Consider the following 6,153-nt stretch of genomic DNA (forward strand, 5'->3'; position numbering starts at 1 on the left):
ACAGGCAGGGAGATATTTTTCACTTTCTCAGTCCATCACTGGGTAAATCTGGAGTGGTTCTAACACCTCAGCACATTTTTCAATGGGGCTAAAACTAGAGCCCTGAGTTAATGTAATATTGCATTTCAATCATCATCTTAGTTTGTATTTTTATATTATTAATTTTGAACAGAGTTCAAACATAGGAAAAGTTTTCACCCACCACCATCAATATCAAACATTGTTTCAGGAAGACAATAAAGTATGATCAGCGAGATGATGTAAACTTAGTGGAAACATAATTTATGGGTTTATTGTATTTGTAGTAAGATTATAAAGTCATTCATGTATATGATGAATACAACATGATGACATGGGTTGATAGAGGAGGAGAATGGGGCAAGATACCTCAGTCTTCAATAATGGATTTTTTCACTAATCTGTGTAATGTATGAAAAATGTCTTCTATATTTTGGCTTTGATTTTTTCATTTAATTAAACAATATATAAAATATTTGAAATTCATTTTACAAAACAGTATATGAAGTATGATTTCATGCTTATGTTGTACAAAATAAACTTAAAATGCTAAAAATAGTGTTAATTTTCTATGCACAGACACGTTTTCCGAATATCTAAACTTTTATTGTTTATATTATTTTAACTTCACTCTTATGAATACTTTCTGTTTTTAAGACAAAGGTATTAGTCCATTCTCACACTGCTATAAAGAACTACCTGAGACTAGGTAATTTATAAGGAAAAGAGGTTTAGTTGGCTCATGGTTCCACAGGCTGTACAGGAAGCATGGCTGGGAGGCCTCAGGAAACTAACAATCATGGCAGAAAGTGAAGGGGAAGCAGGCACATCTTACATGGCCAGAGCAGGAGGAAGAAAGTGAAGCAGGAGGTGCTACACACCTTTAAACAACAAGATCTCCTGAGAGCTCACTATCACAAGAAAGGCAAGGCGGAAATCGGCCCATGATTCAATCACCTTCTACCAGGCAGGGGACACAAACCCAAATCATATCAACAAACATGCCTTTCATAAAATTTAAAATTAAGTCAAAGACAAAATAATAACATTGGTGAGAATGAATGAAACAGGCAATATCATACATGTGTAGGATTTTCTGGTATAATAGATAAAACAGTTATTGTATGCATGCAAATTTTTAAAATATATTCTATTTGATATATATTATATACACTATAGATAATGTATAACATATAATGTATAAAATTTATCACATATATTACATATATTGTATATATTATTCGTATGTATTAAAATAAATAGTATATGCTATTATAATAGTCTGTGATAGACATGTTATGTGTAAATAATTAAAATATTTAAAGGGCGATTTGAAGATATTTTTTAAAAGCCAAATCTCAATTAATTTCTCTCTAAGGGTTTAATATAAATATCACCAGAAACCTTTGAAAAATGTTTTAGTAGATTTTTACACATTAAGAACAAAACATGATCATGCAACTTTTAAGATGGGTTATAATCGCACATTTTAAAATACATACATTGAAGAAAAATATGAGGGAGCCAGAGCTAAGGAGATAAAAAGGATAGAAAGAAGGCCAGAATGTTAATATACTAAAAGAAGCAAATAAATATTGAATAATTACTGTGGTTAAATTTGTGAGTACTTTAATCCCAGTACTTTTCTTGGTTTTACTTCTTTAATATTTAACAGTTGTGTGTCCTTGAGTAAATTGCTTAAGTCTCTGCTGCAGCTTCTTTTTATATAATATAAATATAATTGTACCTAACAAATAGAGTTCTCTTGAAAATAACTGAGAAAATATAATGCAATTGTGGTGTAAGGATATATACATAACATTGCTTTTTCTTTCCTGGTTCCTGGTTCCTAACACCCATAGCCCTTGTTATAATTGTCTTTTGTTATAATGTTTTGTGTGCCTGGCCTCAGGAGCAGGCCTCAGGAATGAGAATCTCTCTGACCTTCTCCTGCCCTCCGTTCACCTGCCCCATAGCAGGACTTTAAACTTCCCCTGCCTGCCTTTTTGATTGCAGGTCATAAGACTCCCATTCTAGAGAAGAACCTGCCCTATACCCTTGGAGAAGGAATGCTTTCCATCATGAAGCTTCCATGCAAACCCAGGAGGACTGGGTTCAGAGTGCTTCCTGATAACCAAACCCATGGAGGTTCCTGGAGGGCGGTGCACCCGGAGGTGACATGTAAATGCTGCCCTGTCCCCCATACTTTGCCCTGTGCATTTCTGCATCTTTATCTTTTAGAATATCCTCTAGAATAAACTGGGAAATGTCAGTGCTTCTCTGAGTCCTGTGAACTGCTCCAGTAAATTAATCAAACATAAAGAAGGAGTTGTAGGAACCCCAACTTGAAGCCAGTTGGTCAGAAGTTGCAGAGGCTTAAACTTGTTACTGGTGTCTGAAGAAGGGTCAGTTTGGGGGACTGAGACCCCAGCCTGTGGGATCTGACATTATCTCCAGGTAGGTATTGTTGGAATTGAATGGAGGAAACCCAGTTGGTGTCCACTACAAAACTGATTGCTTGCTTGCTGGTGGGAAGATATCACTACATATTTCGAGGTCACAGAAGTCTTCCATGTAGTTGTGTTGGTGTGAGATCACAGGGAACACACAACTGGAGAGCTTTTCCAAAACTACAACACAGTATAATTCAGTAGTCCAAAAAGAAAGCAAAAATAAAAGTTCGATACATAATTACAACAAAAAAATTTTTTCTACATCATTTGCATTATTTTTATAATTAGAAAAGATACCTGAGCTAAGGTTATTCTATCATTTATCTAATATCAAGTTTCTTTGATATCATTGGTTCAATTTAGGATTTGGAAGTATATTTTGCCTCACTGGCAACTCACTATTGTTAGTTGCAGAATCCTTATCATGCTCGTGATTGGTCAATGAGTTTCACTATGTGCTTACATATTTGATTGTATTTTTACATATAATTTATATTAAATGCTTTATGTAAAGGTAAATCCTTGCTACTACTCTTGCTAAGGGAGAAAGGCCATAAATCGGTAGATTAGGCCTGTTGATGGCCCATTCACACAGTCATATGCTGCATAATGACGTTCAGTCAAGCAGGGACTGTATATACAATAGTGGTCTCATAAGGTTACAATGTAGCTGAAAAATTCCAAGCACCTTGAGACATCATATCCATCTTAATTTTGTAGCACAATCCATTACTCATGTGCTTGTGGTGATGCTGGTGTTAATAAACCTATTGTTCTGCCAGTCGTATAAAAACAGGACACATGAGGTCATGGACAGTCCACAATACTTGATAACGGTAATAAACAATAATGTTACTAGTTTACGTATTTAGCATATTTTATTTTTATTTTATACTGCACTTCTACTTATAAAAATTGTGAACTGTAAAACAGCTTCAGGTGGTATTCCAGAAGGAAGCATTATTATCACAGGAGATGACAGCTCCATACATAGTGTGGTCTCTGAAGACCTTCCAGTGGGCAAGATGTGCCAATGGAAGACAGTGGTAATGATGATTCTGACCCTATGTGGGCCTAGGCTAATGTATGTGTTTGGGTCTTAGTTCTTAACAAAACAGTTTAAAATTATTTTAAATACAAAAATAAGAAAAGGAATATAAAGAAAAAATATTTTTGTAAAGTTGTATAATTTGTGTTTCAAGCTGAGTTGTTACAAGAGAGGCAAAAGTTTTTTTTTAAAAAAAGTTTTAAAGTTTATAAAGTAAGAACAGTTTAAATGAGCTAAGTTTAATTTATTATTGAAGAAAAAAATTAAATACATTTTGTGTATCCTAAGTATACAGTGTTTATAAGGTCTATAGTAGTGTACAGTAATGTCCTAGGCATTCACATTCACTCACCCCTCACTGACACCCAGAGCAACTTCCAGTCCTGCAAGCTCTACCCATTGTAAATGCCCTATACAGGTGCACCATTATTTGTATTTTATGCTATATTTTTATTGTAACTTTTCTGTGTTTGGATATGTTTAGATACGCAAATAGTTACAATTGCCTACAGTATTCAACACAGTAACATACTGTGCAGCTTTGTAGCTTAGGAGTAATAGGCTAACCCATACAGATACAGCCTAGGTGTGTAGTAGCCTATACTATCTAGGTCTGCATAATTACACTCTATGATGTTTGCACAATGACAAAGTCATCTAATGACACACTTTTCAGAATGTATCTTTGTTGAGTGAATCATGAAGATAAACTGTTCCATACAAGGAGGAGACAAACAGTACACTCAAACATGGAAATTCTTGGGCTCATGAAAATTGGATTCTTAAAAGAGCATTAGATACATTTTTAAGAAATACCAAAATTGAGATTTTGATAACATTTTTCTTTTTGTTATCAGAAAAAAGTCAATCAATCTTTGAATTTTTTGCCTTACTAAATTAGAAAAGTGAGTATCCTCTGTGTTTGGTAATATCCTGTTAGTTCACAGACTTTGAAATGTGTTGAAATACACTCTATAATAGTGGAGAGAGAAACAATGAGACAGCTTTAGGAAAGTCATCCCACAGCTGCCTAAAGATATGGTCTATGCAGACAATGTATTCAGTTCCCTGGCTCACCATTTGTTTTTATCCTAATGTTTCACGTTCCAGTTGCCTCCTTGCACACTGTGGAAAATGCTGGGTGAAAGAAGTCATAATAAGGAAAGATATCAATACATAAACCACGTGTTTTTTAATTCATTTATATCTACATTAACTTCTGATTGAAGAAAAATAATTTGTTGTTCAAAGACAGCTTGTAGATAATGGGTATCTATCTGATCACATAGCAATGATGTAGGAACTCAGTGTTCAGTTAATTAGATATTGTAAGTAGAAGAGATTAAAAAACTTAATAAAAAATTTATTTATACATACTAATGATTTTAAAGAGAAACTGCTGGGTTTCAGGTCAAATGAGTTATGCATTTAGTGTACATGTATTTAAGATATGTACTAAGAGAAGACAACAACAACAAAAGAATGGAAGAAACGAAGAAAGAAAGGTTGGAAGGAGAGAGATGAAAGGATGAAAGAAGTGGTAATGTAACAGAGACAAGTATTTAAAACGATTCATGGATTATTTTATTCAATGAGCATATGCCATAGAATGAAAATGAGATGGGAGATGTTACATGTCTTTGCCTTCATTCAATTTTGTCTCCTGTGTGTCTCACAGTGTGACATTCTCACTTTCCTGAGTGTGAATCCAATATTTAAAGATATAGTGAAAATTATTTTGTTCATGCCCCCTAAATACAAGCTACTTTACAATGGACTCAGCCAAGAAGCTGTGATCTGTTCTGTCGCTGGCAGAAAAACCAGGTGTGACAGACTTGTTGGTAGATGTCCCTAAATGTACTTCAAGGCTTATTTAAGAGAATGCCAGTGAGTAATGTTGATTATAAGATATTTCTGAGCTGGGCACGCTGGCTCACACCTGTAATCCCAGCACTTCCTAAGGCAGCCTGACTTCTGTCCAAGCAGGAGTTCTGCACAGGTTTCTGAGTTAGTGCTCCTATTTCATTCTTGCTAACACTGACACAAGTATAGCATGTTTAAAGGCAATATATGCCTGTGCCTACTCCTCTACTTGAAGCTCTTGATTTACTTCACATTGTTGTTATGGTGATGTTTGAATTATTTATTATGACTTACAGATTATTACTGATGTCCTTGAAGCATGATAAATGCCATATGCATTTTAAAAAAAATAAAATAAATAAAGGTAGTTCTGTCTCTAGACTCTGACCCTCAAATCTAGTCTATTTTATACCTACACTTATTTTTTTTTTCTAAGATGAAATACACTGATTCCACTAGCCTGGACTGTCATGTCTGTAGTATATTTTTCTGCTCTCTTTCAACAAATCTAAGCTTATTTCTCATGTTTTCTATTATTCACACATCAACTATTGCTAAATATTTTTAAAGCAGTCTACTTTTTTACATCTCCATGAAAATGACACTTAATATTTCCCTAAACTATAGCTCTCGATTATATTCTCTCCTACATAGTTAGAATTGCAATTAGTAAACAAGTAGAATTCTACATACACCCCTATTTGAATATACTTTTATTAGAATTCTACATATGCCTCTATTTGAATACATTTTTATTAGAATTCTACATAT

Source organism: Trachypithecus francoisi, unplaced genomic scaffold, assembly GCF_009764315.1.
Source record: "Trachypithecus francoisi isolate TF-2019V2 unplaced genomic scaffold, Tfra_2.0 Lachesis_group18, whole genome shotgun sequence".
In the NCBI taxonomy this organism is placed as follows: domain Eukaryota; kingdom Metazoa; phylum Chordata; class Mammalia; order Primates; family Cercopithecidae; genus Trachypithecus; species Trachypithecus francoisi.